Raw genomic sequence first — 18,342 nt, 5'->3', positions numbered from 1 at the left:
ATGTATAAATTAGAGAATGAAAATATGCAATTTTCATACTCAGGCAAGTAGCAGAGTTTCTCCGTTTCTGTCAAGACTCCAAAATATGACACAGTTTGAGTATTTTATCAATAACAAGAGTCGCGGAATCCAACCACTTCAAAATACATTTTATTGTAGATTTGGGTATGCAGAGCACAACAGTTTGTTATTCGGGAACAAATCTTGTCTGTGATGTAATCCAACCATCCATAATTGCAGTATAAAATGGCAGGTGCAGAAAAAAATTAAGATATATTATTTTCCTTCTTTTTTTATTTGCGTGCCCCAAAATATGCACGACTGTGTTCTTTTCAGCAAGATGGGATTGAAGGAGAGAGGATCCAATCATGGAATGATGTCGGAAGAGATTTCCCGTTCCAGAATCTGACGTGTGGAATAGATAAGAAGCAAGTAGTTTTCCTCAGTTACAGATTCCGAGCTGAGAGGCCGTGTACAACATACGAAACTATTCCCTGACGTTTCGTCTCCGTCTGCAGAAGACATATCAGAAGGTAAAATAGCTCCTACCTGACGTACTCGAGGGTTCGATTCCCGGCGGGGTCAGGGATTTTCTTTGCCTCGTGATGGCTGGGTGTTGTGTGCTGTCCTTAGGTTAGTTAGGTTTAAGTAGTTCTAAGTTCTAGGGGACTTATGACCACAGCAGTTGAGTCCCATAGTGCTCAGAGCCTGACGTACTCGAGTGCAGATGCTGTTTTACCTTTGAAGGTGTCTCCCACAGTCGAAGACGAAACGTCAGAGAATAGTTTTATACGCCACCTGAAAAAAAAAACAACGAAACACCCATAAAAATGGTAGGATGTCAGTGTAACTTCGTACACGTACAAACCTTCTACGAGTATGAAAATGATCAAGAGTTGAAATCTTCGTTGCAAGTAGAACGGCCAACGAAGTTCCCTAGTGATGGTCGTTTTAGTGTTGTCATGAGGCCTGATAAGGGACGTAAACACTGCCAGATGCTGAGAGACGACTGTGAAGGACACGGAGTTGCCGCATACTCATGTGAGAAAGCGTTATCAGCAAGAAACAGAGTTTGAAAGGGGCCTCATTGTTGGGCTCTATTTGGACAAACGGCCGAATTGTTCAATATCCATGTTTGTCGGACATCCACGTATGACAGTGGCCCAATGTTGGACTGCATGTGAAGTGAGGGCAGGCATAGTCATTGTGAAGGTTCTGATCGACCACACCTGAACAGCACACGAAAGGATGGCTGTATTGACCACACTAAGCACATCCTAATTCCTTCACATATTCGCCGGCTATCAGAGAACAACTAATGGACTGACTACCTCAATCTGTGTCGTACCGCACCATTGGCAGAGAGTACTTGGGAATTACCATCCCATATGCAAGCTGTCATTGCCGGCCTGAGTGACCGAGCGGTTCTAGACGCTACAGTCTGGAACCGCGCGACCGCTACGGTCGAAGGTTCGAACCCTGCCTCGGGCATGGATGTGTGTAATGTCCTTAGTTTAGTTAAGTTTAAGTAGTTCTAAGTTCTAGGGGACTGCTGACCTAAGAAGTCCCATAGTGCTCAGAGCCAAGCTGTCATTAACATCAAAACAAAACAGCTGTGCACGTAATGGTGCCCATATCGAAAACATGGTCTGCTGATGAATGGCGTCGAACCGCGTGGGGATGAATAGTGGCTCTGCACTATCCTGGATGACCATCGTTGGCGAGTATATCGGCGACCTGGAGAGACCCCACTACCGTAATGTTCTGAAGAGGCATAGCACTGTTGGTGTCGAGAGCCAAGGGTATGACTTCGCGCCACGGCTGGTAGTGACAGACGGAATTCGACAGCGCAACATGCGTCACGGACATCCTGCATCCTCTCGTGTGACAGTATCGCGGTGCCATTCTTTAACAGAGAGTGTTCGTCCACACATAGCACTTATCTCTACAAACTGTCTGCTGGTACTCTCGCGGTCACAAAGATCCCCAGATCTGTCCCCGATAGAAAATGTCTGGTACCAGGTCGGACGTTTACTCCGTCCCGGTGCCAATTTTAGGATATAAAGGACCAGTTGCAAAATTTGTGGGCTACTTTGCCTCGGGAGAGGAGACAACAGTTTTATGAATATGTGGTCTGATTCTGCAAATATGCTTCTAAATTTTACTCTATTTTGTAATCACTAAAATAAAATCATGTACCTTCTCAACCAGAGAATCTTCATTCCGTCTCTTCCTCCCCTCCTGGGTGCTTCACGTTTTTAACAGTCTGTACGTATCGACCATGGCCTCTCAGCCTTGAAGTCTTAAGTAACCATAGGCCGTGAAAGCCTACAATGCATGAGCATGCGCTTTTGTTTGTGAGAGTTTTAGAATGGACTCAGCACGTTGTATCTCAATTTAAAATCTTACGTACGTGGTGTTTTTTTTTCTTTTGTTTGTTTACATGAAGTAGTATAGCTGACTCACAATATACTGTATGTCGTACGAGCAAATCTCATGCGTCGGAGAAAAAGTGGAACGATCGCATCAGAGATAATTTGAAAAACGAATGAATAATTACTCTCTTTTACGTCATTCTTCACTTTTGTGGCGCCTGATGGAAAAACAATTTTGCTATGGAAAGCCGGCCGGAGTGGCCGCGCGGTTCTAGGCGCTACAGTCTGGAACCGAGCGACCGCTAAGGTCGCAGGTTCGAATCCTGCCTCGGACATGGATGTGTGTGATGTCCTTAGGTTGGTCAGGTTTAATTACTTCTACGTTCTAGGCAACTGGTGGCCTCAGAAGTTAAGTCGCATAGTGCTCAGAGCCATTTGAACCATTTGCTATGGAAAAATAAATACTACGATGTTTGTTGAGCAACGGACACATCTGTTTACAACAAAGGGTGCACTGATTTCCTCAAGTACCCGAAAAAAAAGGCGCAGAACGAAGGACTTGTCCGAATATGACGGAAATCGGTATATGTGATGTACATGTACGGACAAACAGATGATTAGAATTTCAGAAAAACTATATGGTTTATTCAAGAGAAAAAGCTTCTTCACAAATCGAGCAAGTCAATATCGCGTTAGTCCACCTCTGACTCTTATACAGGCAGTTATTTGGCTTGGCATTGATTGACAGAGTTGTTGGATGTTCTCCGAAGAGATATCGTCCCGATGTCTCCCGATTGGCTCGTTAGATCGTCAAAAACAGAGCTCGTTGGTGGGACCTGCCCATAATGCTCTCATTTGGGAAGAGACCCGGCGACCTTACTGGCCAAGGCAGGGTTTGACAAGCACGAAAACAAACAGTAGAAACTCTCACCGCTTGTGGTCGGGCGTTATCTTGCCGAAATGTAAGCCCAGGATGGCATGCCATGAAGGGCAATAAAAGGCTCGTAGAATATCGTCCACGTACCGCGGTACTGTACGGGTGCCGTGGATGACAACCAAACAGGGTCGTGCTAAGGAAAGAAATGGCACCCCAGGTCATCGCACATGGATGTCGGGCTGATGTATATGAGCTAAGAAACAAAAGTTTATGAGTTTTTTTGTCACATGTTCAAAAGCAGTTGTTATCATCTACACTAGTACACGAAGACCAGGATTTTCTCTGCCTCGTCATGACTGGATGTTGTGTGATGTCCTTAGGTTGGTTAGGTTTAAGTAGTTCTAAGTTCTAGGGGACTGATGACCATAGATGTTAAGTCCCATAGTGCTCAGAGCCATTTGAACCATGAAGACCAGGCGTTGTTTAGCGTTGTTACCAAAAATATCGAAAACTTTTTGATTGATTTACTTCACATTTTTACACAATACTGTTATCAACGTCCAAACTGACATAAGCCACACATTTTTTAAACAACAATGTACAGGTTTTATGTTAAAACCGACGGAATTGCTATGATGTACAGTGAAAATTTGCGGTTACATTTTCTTTCTTGTTGTCCGATTTAATTACGACAGCAGGGCATTTAAACCATTATACAAATTGTTCCTCTCATATATATTCTTTCTAATGCATAATTTTACACTACTGGCCATTAAAAATGGCTATACCACGAAGATGACGTGCTACAGACGCGAAATTTAACCGACAGTAAGAAGATGCTGTGATACGCAAATGATTAGCTTTTCAGAGCATTCGCACAAGGTTGACGCCGGTGGCGACACCTACAGCGTGCTGACATGAGGAAAGTCTCCAACCGATTTCTCATACACAGACAGCAGGTGACTGGCGTTGCCTAGTGAAACGTTGTTGTGATGTCTCGTGTAAGGAGGAGAAATGCGTACCATCACGTTTGCGACTTTGATAAAGATCGGATTGTAGCCTATCGTGATATCGGTTTATCGTATCGCGACATTGATGCTCGCGATGGTCGAGATCCAATGACTGTTAGCAGAATATGGAATCGGTGGGCTCAGGAGGGTAATACGGAACGCCGTGCTGGATCCCAACGGCCTCGTATCACTAGCAGTCGAGATGACAGGCATTTTATCCGCATTGCTGTAACGGATCGTGCAGCCACGTCTCGGTCCCTGAGTCAACAGATGGGGACGTTTGCAATACAACAACCATCTGCACGAACAGTTCGACGACGTTCGCAACAGCAGGGGCTATCAGCTCGGAGACCATGGCTGCGATTACCCTTGACGCTGCATCACAGGCAGGAGCGCCTACGATGGTTTACTCAACGACGAACCTGGGTGCTCGAATGGCAAAATGTAATTTTTTCGGATGAAGCCAGGTTCTGTTTACAGCATCATGATGGTCGCATCCGTGTTTGGCGACATCGCGGTGAGCGCACCTTGAAGCGTGTATTTGTCATCGCTATACTGGCGTATCACCCGATGTGGTGGTATGGGGTGCCATTGGCTACACGTCTTGGTCACCTCTCGTTCGCATTGACGGCACTTGTTACAGTGATCGCTATACTTCAGATGTGTTACGACCCATGGCTCTACCCTTCGTTCGATCCCCTACATTTCAGCAGGATAATACACGACCGCATGTTGCAGTTCCTGTCCGGGCCTTTCTGGATCGAGAAAATGTTCGACTGCTGCCCTGACCAGCACATTCTCCAGATCTCTCACCAATTGAAAACGTCTGGTCAATGGTGGCCGAGCAAGTGGCTCGTCACAATACGCCAGTCACTACTCTTGATGAACTGTGGTATCGGGTTAAGCTGCATGGGCAGCTGTGCCTGTACACGCCATCCAAGCTCTGTTTGACTCAACGCCCAGGCGTATCAAGTCCGTTATTACGGCCAGAGGTGGTTGTTCTGGGTACTGATTTCTCAGGACCTATGCACCCAAATTGCGTGAAAATGTAATCACATATCAGTTATAGTATAATATATCTGTCCAATGAATACGGGTTTATCACCTGCATTTCTTCTTGGTGTAGCAATTTTAATGGCCAGTAGTGTATGTCCTACTTTGTTTTCCTCCTTGCAGTCGGTTGTAACATGTTGTGTTTATGGCTTATCGGCTTATGATTAGAATACTCATAAAGAATCTGAGTCGTGAGAAACTTTGTAGTCCTACCCGTCCGCAGATTAAAACCATGCGAAATACTGTCGTAGAAGGAACTGTCCTCACATATCCAAAAGTTGGAGACGTTGCTCTCATACCCCGTGTGCCAATGATCCGAACCGATTTATTCATTCATTTTAAGCAACTTCAATTCCCAATAATGATTTCATCGCAAATAATACTTTTACACAACACCCTCCGAACAAAAAAGACTAAGAACTAAAAATTATTATTTCCTACAATTGGTTTGAAATTTAATTTGTTACCTCTATAACGAGTAACCGTACTTAGGGATGAGGGATGGACAGGGTGGGGATATTTAACAGCTGCGATGCATTGTCGGTTTCGTTGTTCTAGTGCAATTTTAAAGTCATTAAAGTCTAAGTTTATTTGTGGTCACCCTGTACCTTTATTCATTTGACTATGTATAGTTACTTGCTATGGAGGTTAGAAATTAATTTACAAAGTAAGTCCAGAAAATAATAATTTTTAGTTCTTAATCTTTTTTGTTCGCAGGCTGTCGTGTAAAAATGTACATGTACTGTAGTGTTCACGAATGGCGGAGAGTGAATACTGCACTGCAAAACAAAGTCGACGTTCTTGGTACACGCGTGAGCTGAAGAGCCAATGTTTCACACTGCTTCAGCTACAGAAGAAATGCCAACAAAGTCCTACCTTATATGAACATACGAAAGAAAATTCGACTAAAGCAAGTAGTGTATTACTGCAGTGTACTCCTTAGCAGGTAGAAGATCATCAATAAATAGCAGAAAGTTGCATCTCATTAATTACATCCATTACGAATTATGTTTTGAGGGCTACGACTGTCAATTAGAATTCAAAAAATATATAATTCTGCGTTTTAGTGATTGACGCAGAATATTATGTTTTTTCAAGTTGCACATTAGTTTATGATTTTGCACTATCAGTCACACTGCACGCTGGTCCCCATAAAGATACATGATACCTCCACAGACATCAAGTATCTCCATATGATCGCAAACAACTGCGTATAACACTGAATGCGCCATAATTTGTGCAAATTACGGTAGTCCGGTAATGACATGGAAATTATCAGTTAACGAGAGATTCACTCCAAAGTATGTACCCGGTCAGTCCAAAAAGTTTCGGGACTGAATTAATAAAAACCAGAGAAAAGTTAAGTTGTAGGGTTTAATAACGTTCATACAACCATACAACCATGTGAAACTGTCAAGAAAGTCCTTCTTTGGGATATTGTTCAACTCGTGTGTCACAGTGGCCTGAATGTCTGTTATTTCGTCGAAGCGTTGACCCTTCATGTAAATTTCTGCACTTTGACGTTTTTTGGTAGGTTTGTATTGATAGCACCGTCTTATCACCCGTTGTGATTTTTTCCAGAAAAAATTTGTCGGCGTTTTGGATTTCAGTCAAGTCGCAGTAGGAGCTCACGCATTGTTGTTTTTGATCAGGAGTTGCAGTGTGCGGGGACAAATTTTGCACACACTTGTCCGTTTTTCAAATTATTCTGGATATTGTCCTGAACACTTGATGTAGAGGTGCTGCTCCACAGGGGTTTGTGACGCAACAGCATCGACGCATAACGCCTGCACGTCCGCTACTGAACGCTTCCTGCTCACAGCTAACTGGTCGAATGCACCTCTGTTGTTACAGTTGTTAGTTCAAGCTGTAACCGTAGTTACTGGGCTGACGTCGCTTATACGACAGGAATAGAACCAATCTCAAAACATTTTGGACGGACAGTGTACAATAACTACGTAAAGCGTGTTAAAAACACACTGAATTGCTATACAATTATGGCGTCTATAAGCTCGAATTACCGAGTTGGTACTGTCGACGTTTAAATAACATTAAGATCAATGTTGATACGGAATGTACGTAATGGGGTGTTGAACGACATATTCATGTATGTATATCACCCATCGTTGTAGATATTAATTTGTTTCGAATACAGTATTTGGAGGTATGTAAAGTTCTGCGCTTCAGTAAACGTAAAAATGGATTTACTTTAGACTACACGATTAATGGGTCACTACAGAAGTCAATCTTGTCATATAAAAATGCCGGCCGCGGTGGTCTAGCGGTTCTGGCGCTGCAGTCCGGAACCGCGGGACTGCTACGGTCGCAGGTTCGAATCCTGCCTCGGGCATGGGTGTGTGTGATGTCCTTAGGTTAGTTAGGTTTAAGTAGTTCTAAGTTCTAGGGGACTTATGGCCTAAGATGTTGAGTCCCATAGTGCTCAGAGCCATTTCATATAAAAATCTGTGGGAACATGCTCAATTCTACATCAAGCATACGGAGACTTCGATTCCGTTTTTCTCCTTATAAAACACTTCATATGTTGAATTATTGCTCGCGTGTGAGATTTTCACATAAGAGAGATTAACAATAGACATGAGCGCGCACGAAGCACGAAGAGTACATTATCATGCAACAAACATGCAGAGGAATAACATGCGAACGAAGAAGGTTTATAGGTTGTGAAAACGGATTTAGGTAATTCCGAGTACACATTACCAGCGCAGAAACGATAAATATTGTTCAGCTTTCTACGTAGCGACACGGGAATTAACTAGGCTAATAACAGCACTTCCAATAGCTTACAGCGATCTTCCTTCGTACGCTGCTATTGTGAAGGGAGCTGGAGAGCTTAAGAGTGTATGGCACAGTTAAAAGTACCTATCACACACTTTACTGTGATTCATAGAGTGTAACTGTAAATGTAGAATTCATTTAAAAACTAAGTCAGAGTGTCTTTGTGTAAGTCTGTCAAGGCTTCGTTTTCATAAAAATTCCACATGTATAAACTAGACATTACTTCCACATGGATGCAAGGAAGTTATGACGAAGCCCTAAATTAACACCTTTATGATAATAGCAATATCTTCTGGGTCACGAGATAGAGATAACAGAATTACCTGGGGCATGGTCCGTAACAATTGGAGTATTGCACTCAAACACTTCTTAAAACGACGGGGACCATTTCAATAAATGAAGCTGTATTAATAGTTATTAGATACAATAGGAAATGTAAGGTCGGCTGCACTATATTGATCTGATTTCCAGTGCACGAGTATATATCAAAATAAAGTATAAAATAACTGATAATGAGGTTTACAATTTTGATACTGGTGATGCGACTGAAGAAAAAAATCGTAACAGTGGCTACGGAAAGCTCATTTATTTCCTTACTGAAAAAGACCATTTACTTTTTGCCAAACTTCCTCGTCACAAATGATGGGTTTACAGGCCTCCCTAGATGTGAAACACTTTATTCGTCTCATCCAAATCAGTTGCAGCAAGATTTCGTCATCTTCAGTGGATAATTAATTCTAAAAACATTACAAATACTTTGACTGGTACTAAAATAATTCAGCGTAGTTGTTAGTAACACGTAACATCAAAAAATTAATCTGACTGTACATTATGAAACTTCCTGGCAGATTAAAACTGTGTGCCCGACCGAGACTCGAACTCGGGACCTTTGCCTTTCGCGGGCAAGCGCTCTACCATCTGAGCTACCGAAGCACGACTCACGCCCGGTACTCACAGCTTTACTTCTGCCAGTACCTCGTCTCCTTTCTTTCAGGAGTGCTAGTTCTGCTAGGTTCGCAGGAGAGCTTCTGTAAAGTTTGGAAGGTAGGAGACGAGGTACTGGCAGAAGTAAAGCTGTGAGTACCGGGCGTGAGTCGTGCTTCGGTAGCTCAGATGGTAGAGCGCTTGCCCGCGAAAGGCAAAGGTCCCGAGTTCGAGTCTCGGTCGGGCACACAGTTTTAATCTGCCAGGAAGTTTCATATCAGCGCACACTCCGCTGCAGAGTGAAAATCTCATTCTGACTGTACATTTTCTGTATTTCACATGTTTCCAACTGTAAAAAGCCAGTGATAATGATAGTAAATTACTTAAACAAATTTGATATGAAGGAATATTTTTTCATCTAGGTCAATCCATAAACCGTACATTCTTTCCTGTCTACAGACCAGTCGAGATAATAGCAAAACTGACAGAATGGACACTGCAATATATTCTGATCGTACCTCCGAACAATTAAAACGGAAACTTAATGATCATCACCATTCTTGCAGGAAAAACAAACGTGGGTTTGCAGCTGATACAGTTTCAGCGAATAAATATTTTGCAGCTCGAATTTACTTCTTTATTACGCCACAACCAGTTCCGATGCAAAAGCCTCATCACTAAATGTCTTATCATCATATAGCCTTAATAATTGAGAAGAGGCCAAAAAATAAGGAAACGAAGGCCGAAGTTACATATGCTCGTCGAAAAAGATTGAACATAACAGGCAGACAATATTTTTCATCCAGTCTTATTCCCAAACCGTACATTCCTGCTCACATGGACCAATCAAGAGAATGGAAGAAATGATAGGATGTCAATTTATAGCTTGGTTTCAACGAGCATCTTTTTTTTTAATTTTTGTCTTCATTTCCATACTTTGTGGCCGCTCTATAAGTGTTAAGACTTTACGATGAGGACTCCATGAAAGCGTTAGAAAATTAGTTTACTATGCGTATTTCCATAAATTGTAATATGGAATAGTTGTCCGGGGTAATTCTACATACCGTACAGAGAGAAAGTATTCATTGCACAGAAACGTGTAGTAAGGCTAAAATCAGATATCCAACCTCGAACTACGAGTAGGCAGCTCTTTATAAAAATTAAGCACACTGACAGCAGTCTCACAATGAACTGAAGTCTGTTATGGAGGATCATGAACAATTTCAAATTAATAGTAGGAGTCACAAAATAGCCTCCACCGTCCACAGCTTAACCCTGCTCTTTCACACGTAGGAGAAAAGTAAGTAGACGTAAAAATATTTGACCATCTTTGAGTCAAAGGAAAATTTATAAAACAGTTTTTGAAAAATCGTGATTTGGCACAAACTACAATTCGAAATAATGCTGCTCGACAGATCCATCTGCTCCACAGATGAATTTCTGAATATAAAGTATGTGTTCTTCATCAGTCCGGCTACAGTATCCATAGTTGCTTATAAATATAATTTTTGTAACAAACTGTTTTTAGATATAGATGCAAATCAGAACTGCACATATTCTCAGTTCAGAGCACTAACGTGTTTTAAATGAATAGAACGAAACACGCATCACAGCGAGTTGTCGCGAATACCATACCATCAGGTATTACAGTCATGTAGAGTTGTCTAAATCATAATGCATTCGCTATCTGAGTGTTCTTTGATTTCTTTCTGGGTACAGTCAGGGAAAAGACAGACGACGTAATATAAATTCATTTCCTTGCCGTATCAGAAAAAATGCACAATTTTTAACAAAACGAGTGTACCTTTTGCGTTCCATGAAACTAGTAACTTACGAGAATTTTCCAACACAGAAAATCGAGACGACCGATCTCGCAAGAAGATCAAAGAAGATCAAGTGTACATGAGATAAGTATCAGTGAAAACTGGTGTTCGATTCCCGGCGGGGTCAGGGATTTTCTCTGCCTCGTGATGGCTGGGTGTTGTGTGCTGTCCTTAGGTTAGTTAGGTTTAAGTAGTTCTAAGTTCTAGGGGACTGATGACCATAGATGTTAAGTCCCATAGTGCTCAGAGCCATTTGAACCATTTTTGAAAACTGGTCTCACGTTCGGGGGCAGCCTTGATGAACATATCAGACTGAATCAGAATAAACGTTCTACATTTGGAGAGCGTTTACGCGACAATGGACACCAGTTTAAAGGAACTTAGCTTTAACATCTTACATGTACTTCCCAAGAGTAAGCAAACTGATACAATGGAAGAATCTGAAATACATAACTGCTTACACAGCGCTCTGAATGTGCTGTTCAGTGACCAGATGGAACTGCGGAATAAAAGGTTTCTCGCTTTTTTTCGTTAAGTATTCCCTCCCTCCCTCCTTACTCAATTATCCTTTCAGAGAGTAATGTGTCAAGAAGGTGAACGCTATTAATTAAAATATTTGGTACCCTGTAACAGGAATATGTTGATCTTTGACAAAATATAGCTACGCAGTTTTAAAAGCGCTAGGGGTTAACACGTTTGCTTAATTTATACGAATTGCAATTGGCTGTAACTGACAAAAGAATAATTATCTTGTTTCATATTCAGAAATTGTGCCTATTATTAGGGGTCATACACGATGTATCATGTTACTAATGACGTCACTGAAGTCATATGTGCCAAAGACGTACTGCAGTTATGATACCATTGTAGAATTATCTACGGTCTTTCTGTAAATTGTTGACCAGGTACTTGAATACTTCAATTCGTGCTCTGACTTACTACAGATATGGCATTAACAGGAAGATCCTTGTACGGTGAAGCAATTAATATGACGTTCTTGACATGTAAGACGACATGAAATATGAATGCACGACTTTTCCTGATGTAAATTGTAATGTTGTAGTAATGTACTAACACTAAACTGTGCATGGTGTTTGAAAAATCTCTTGAAAATGGCTACAGAGCAAAATTGCAATAAGAAGTTTATTGCTATGGCCATTTCCACAGAATGCACATAAATGTTAGTTCTATAAATGCTAATGCCTGTTTTGCTGCAATCTATTATTTATTTACGTTCCAGGTACGTTTCACCTTTTAAAGGCAACTTCAGTGGGCTTAATCAAAAATTCAGTTAGTTGTTTGTTCTAAGGGAACTAAGATTTTGGCACATCAAAAGAGAAACTATAACTATTATTTTATTCATGTAAAAATAATGGTGCCAACTGTTTCGGATCTGTAAGTAAAGACAAAGCTGTATTTATGAGAAAAAATCCACTGAAGATGCCTTTAATGTTAAGGTGCCTGGAACGTAAATAAATATTAGACTGCAGGAAGAAAAATGAGTTTGACAATATAAAACGAACGTAACATTGCAATAGTGTATACAAGACGAAACCAAAAAACAGATGAATGGCGAAAGAATTGTTATTTGGACAATAAAATCAAATTAGCTGATGAGGGTCTAACAGCGAAACGGATTATGACAAAATAAACAAACGAGTTAACTGTAGCCGTGGAAGGTTTATTCCCTGTAGAAATATCTTTGGTCCTCTTGTAAAACTGTTGGCAACATACATTACACTTTCGCTTCGTTCTGTAACATACCGCACATGTGGTCATCCCCCGGTGGTTAAATTATTAATATGATGTTCTTGACACTTATCATGGCGTGCAATGTAGCTGATTTGTGTATGACAATACCAGCGCGATACGTATTAAGAGGATAATCGGCACGAGTTTTCACGGTATAAATTATGATGTAATCACGTACTAATGCTGAAATTTATATGTTAATTGTGAAAGTCTCTCAAATTTAGTTACAGAGCCAATAACAAATTTGATGGTGTGGTCACTTCCGCAGCATCTATACAAATATTCGTTTTATAAATTGAAATGCCCTTTTCTTGCTGCAGTCTAGTGTTTATTTACGCGTTTCGCGTTTTATATTAAGGCATATTCAACGGATTTGATGTGGAATAATATCGTTTTGTTTTTAAATTCGAATCTTACAGATCCGACCTAGATCACACCACAATTCTTACAGGAATAAAGCAGTAACTACAGTTGCTCGTTTATTCGTTTGTCCTGCCAAATGAGGGAAACGCACATTTTGGCAGAATAAAAAAGCAACTTTGCCTAATTTTATCCACTGCGAGAAGAGAAAGGCCTTGGAATCTATAAAACGAATATAACGTTGTAATACTGTGTACAGGAGGACACAGAATAAGTCAAAAAGCGAATGCATTATCATTTACATAATAAAATAAAACGACGAGGAGTCAGGCTGCTAACTGGTTATGACAGAATAAGCAAAGAACTATATTGTAGCCGTGGAAGATTTGTTTTGTTGTTGTGTAACATCATTGACTACGTATAGAATAGTTTCGCTTCGCACTGATACATTCGGTATTAAGTGTGATTAGCATGACGACCCCTCTATGGTCAGATAATGAATAACGATGTTTCTGACGTATAACACCACACGAAATGCAACTAATTTCGAAAGGACAATAATGCTATGTTACCTAGTAGGGATACTCGGTACGACTTATCAGGGTGAAAATTGTAATGTTGTAATAACGTACTAATGCTGAAATCTGTACCTGAATTGCAGGAAACAGGTACGAAGCAGAAAGTGCAATATTGATGGAAATAAAATACCAGTCAAATGGCGGAAGAATTGTAATTTACGCAGTAAAGGAAACTAAAATGATGACTGGAAATCTCGAAAGTAGTTACGGCTGTAAGGAAACAACTGAAAGGGACTGCGGAAGAGAGTGTTAACCTACAAGAGCGTATTTTGTATTACTGCGCGTCATATGTTTGGTTAAATTCGAAGACAAGAGCATGAATTCCGTAAGACAAAAGCTATAGCAGACAGCTCTTTATAGCGGTACACACGAAAAAACGCATTTCCAGCATGTGGTCAATTCGAAAACACAAGAGGTAGTATGATAGTAGCAAAGTATTTCTTAAACGAACAGCACGTAGTAATTGACGGGAAGTCATCGAGTATAACATAAGTGATTTCAGGCGTTCCCCAAGGTAGTGTTGTAGGCCCTTTGCTGTTCCTTATCCATATAAACGATTTGGGAGAGAATCTAAGCAGCCGTCTTCGGTTGTTTACAGATGACGCTGTCGTTTATCGACTAATAAAGCCATCAGAAGATCAAAACGAACTGCAAAACGATTTAGAAAAAATATCTGAATGGTGCGAAAAGTGGCAGTTGACCATAAATAACGAAAAGTGTGAGGTCATCCACATAAGTGCTAAAAGGAACTCGTTAAACTTCGGTTACACGATAAATCAGTCTTATCTAAAAGCCGTAAATTCAACTAAATAGCTAGGTATTACAGTTACGAACGAGTTAAATTGGAAAGAACACATAGAAAATGTTGTGGGGAAGGCTAACCAAAGGCTACGTTTTATTGGCAGAACACTTAGTAAATGTAACAGACCTACTAAGGAGTTGCGAACAGTACGCTTGTCCGTCCTCTTTTAAAATACTGCTGCGTGGTGTGGAATCCTTACCAGGTAGGACTGAAGGAGTACGTCGGAAAAAGTTCAAAGAAAAGCAGCACGTTTTGTATTATCGCGAAATACGGGAGAGAGTGTCACAGAAATGATACAGGATTTGGGCTGGAAATCATTAAAAGAAAGGCGTTTTTCGTTGCGACGGAATCGTCTCAGGGAAATTCCAATCACCAACTTTCTGCTCCGAATGCGAAAATATTTTGTTGACAGCGACCTACATAAGGCGGAACGATCACCACGATAAAACAAGGGAAATCAGAGCTCGTACGGAAAGATATAGGTGTTCATTCTTTCCGCGCGCTATACGAGATTGGAATAATAGAGAATTGTGAAGGTGGTTTGATGAACCCTCTGCCAGGCACTTAAATGTGATTTGTAGAGTATCCATGTAGATGTAGATGTAGATTAAGGTTAGCACTTTCTACCGCAGATCCTGCCAATTGCAGCCGTGGAAGAGCAATGCGCCAAAGTGACAAGGAGAGAGCGTGGCTAGCGGTGGTCCTTCTCGAAGAGACGATAGAGAGGGGGACCTGTGGCGCCGGCCACGGCCAAAGCGCATGCACGCTCGCGAGGGCGTGTCTCTCGCCTGGGGCGGTTACTCACCAGCAGCGGCTCACGACTTCGGCGACGGCGACGGCGACGACACTAAAGCGGCGGCCACTGGCGTCCGGTGTCCAGCGTCACAGCAGGGAACGGCAGATGCGTCGCGGCGCCGTGCCTCGAGTACGGCCCGTGTGCTGTGCCGAGTGCCGGCGGCGTCGGCGGCCGCGGCCGCGTATTGATTTTTGCCGACTCTCCCTCTCGCTCGCCGCGCTACCCCGCGAGGGCCGGCCCGGTGACGTCACGGGGACGCGCCCCTCGCCTCTCGCTTTGCGGCCCCTCGACAATGCGCCACAAGTCCCCGGCCCAAACAACACGTCCTGCCCGCGCCGCCCTCTGATGAAGTCGGAGGAATGCGTTGGGCCTCCGCGCCGTCGGCACGCGAGCCATCTGCCTGCCGCCTCCCACGGGTATCTACGTCCAGGTCTACAGGGTCCTCCGAGAAGCGTACAGGTCTCGATATATCAAATAATCAACTTCGTTTTTTCAAAACTGTTAACGAAATTGCATGACTGACCAAACACCGTTAACCTCTCCCAAGGGGAGGAGGAAACAAAATAAAATGCAACTTCACGTATTGGCAGGGTATGTGATATTATTTCAGTGATTACAAAAATGAACACCAGTGCAACGTATTACTATCTTTACGACGTTTCTCATCGAGCCACATACGTAATCTCGCATTTCTCGCTGCTTCTCTCACACAAATAATGATAAAAATTCAGAAATTCAGGATCGCCACCAGCCCAAGCCCTTCCCACCATTTAGAAAAAAACGGAGCTGGAAAATTATTAGTTTAATTACTTTAATAATTTAATTACAAGTATGCAAATTTCCAGTTTGTACAGAAACCATATCGTACTTATACGATTCGAGGGACACGAAAGGGAAGCAGTCGTTGGGAAGGGAGTGAGATACGTTTGTAGCCTCTCCCCGATGTTATTCAATCTTTATATTGAGCAAGCAGTAAAGGAAACGAAAGAAAAATTCGGAGTAGGTATTAAAATACACGGAGAAGGAATAAAAACTTTGAGGTTCGCCGATGACATTGTAATTCTGTCTGAGACAGGAAAGGACTTGGAAGAGCAGTTGAACGGGATGGACAGTGTCTTGAAAGGCGGGTATAAGGTGAACATCAACAAAAGCAAAACGAGGATAATGGAATGTAATCGAATTAAGTCGGGTGATGCTGAGGGAATTAGTTTAGGAAATGAGACGCTTAAAGTAGTAAATGAGTTTTGCTGTTTGGGGAGCAAAACTGATGATGTTCGAGGGAGAGAGGATATAAAATGTAGACTGGCAATGGCAAGGAAAGCGTTTCTGAAGAAGAGAAATTTGTTAACATCGAGTATAGATTTAAATGTCAGGAAGTCTTTTCTGAAAGTATTTGTATGGAGTAGCCATGTATGCAAGTGAAACATGGACGATAAATACTTCAGACAAGAAGAGAATAGAAGCTTTCGAAATGTGGTGCTACAGAAGAATGCTGAAGATTAGATGGGTAGATTACATAAGTAACGAGGAGGTATTGAATAGAATTGGGGAGAAGAGGAGTTTGTGGCACAACTTGACAAGAAGAAGGGACTGGTTGGTAGGACATGTTCTGAGGCATCAAGGGATCACAAATTTAGCCTTGGAGGGCAGCGTGGAGGGTAAAAATCGTAGAGGGAGACCAAGAGATGAATACACTAAGCAGATTCAGAAGGATGTAGGTTGCAGTAAGTACTGGGAGATGAACAAGCTTGCACAGGATACAGTGGCATGGAGAGCTGCATCAAACCAGTCTCAGGACTGAAGACAACAACAACCGTTTTGAAATTTAAAAAAGACGTGCTAAGATATCTCAATAATATTATTTTTGCATGAAAGCCTGTACCTTAATCTACTTTTCTACATAATTTCCGTCAATATTGAGGGACTTGTCATAACGTTGTACCAGTTTTACAATACGCTCCTCACAGAAGTATGCCGCTTTACTTGTTAACCACTGCATCACCACTGTTTTGACGTCGTCATCGCCTTGAAGACGCTGACCGCCCACGTGTTTCTTCAAGTGCAGGAACAGATGGTAGTTACTGGGCGCAAGATCGGGGCTGTACGGAGGATGATCTAGAGTTTCCCATCGAAAAGATGATACGCCACATGCGGACGGGCATTGTGTTGCAGCAAAACTCAACTTCCATTGACTGTTGCTTTCATTCTGGTGTGACGTAGGCCACCCATGTTTCATCGCCCGTAACTATTTGGGTTAAGAAATCATCAACGTCGTTGTGGAACCGCTCAAGGAAAGTCAATGCACTGTCTAAACGTTTGGTTTTGTACACATCCGTCAGCATTTTCGGTATCCAACGTGCGCACAATTTTCGGTAATTCAAGTGCTCGGTCACAATGCCATACAAAACACTACGAGAAACGTTAGGACAGTCATCCCGCAAGGAGGAAATCGTAAAGCGTCTGTTTTCTCTCACCTTATTGTCCACTTCCTGCACCAAACTTTGATTAACGACCGAAGGACGCCCACTCCGTTGTTCATCATGCACATTTGTGCGGCCATCTTTAAATGCTCTCACCCAGTTTCTTACCATTCCATCACTCATAATGTTTTCTCTGTAAATTGCACAGATCTCACGATGAATATCGATCGCTTTTAGGCCTTTAACACTAAGAAGTCTTATAACAGCCCGTACTTCACAGTCTGCGGGACTCTCGATTATCAAATGGTTCAAATGGCTCTGAGCACTATGGGACTTAACATCTATGGTCATCAGTCCCCTAGAACTTAGAACTACTTAAACCTAACTAACCTAAGGACAGCACACAACACCCAGCCATCACGAGGCAGAGAAAATCCCTGACCCCGCCGGGAATCGAACCCGGGAACCCGGGCGTGGGAAGCGAGAACGCTACCGCACGACCACGAGATGCGGGCACTCACGATTATCGGAGGCATCTTAAACACTCAGTACACAACGTAAACAAGGAAGAATCAGACTGTAATGGCGTCAGTGCGTAGATTAAGGTACAGGCTTTCATGCAAAAATAAAATTATTGAGATATCTTAGCACATCTTTTTTAAATTTCAAAACGGTACTTACTTAAAAAACAGACCTCGTATTATTTCAGTGATTACAAAATGAAGACCAGTTTCAAATAACGACGCAGTACGGGATCATTTATCCCTACACTGGTA

The 18,342-nt window shown here is 42.1% G+C and overlaps 1 protein-coding gene across 1 annotated transcript in view; it reads right to left on the bottom strand.

Annotated features, from left to right (window-relative positions):
- The window catches only part of LOC126095428 (uncharacterized), a 1,192,014-nt gene that overhangs the window by 294,558 nt on the left and 879,114 nt on the right, over positions 1-18,342 (bottom strand). The gene's annotated exons all lie outside the window — the stretch shown is intronic.

Source organism: Schistocerca cancellata, chromosome 8 (genome assembly GCF_023864275.1).
Source record: "Schistocerca cancellata isolate TAMUIC-IGC-003103 chromosome 8, iqSchCanc2.1, whole genome shotgun sequence".
NCBI classification, from domain to species: Eukaryota; Metazoa; Arthropoda; class Insecta; order Orthoptera; family Acrididae; genus Schistocerca; species Schistocerca cancellata.
Note: the sequence above shows the minus strand (reverse complement) of the source record. Positions and strands in the feature narration are given on the sequence as shown.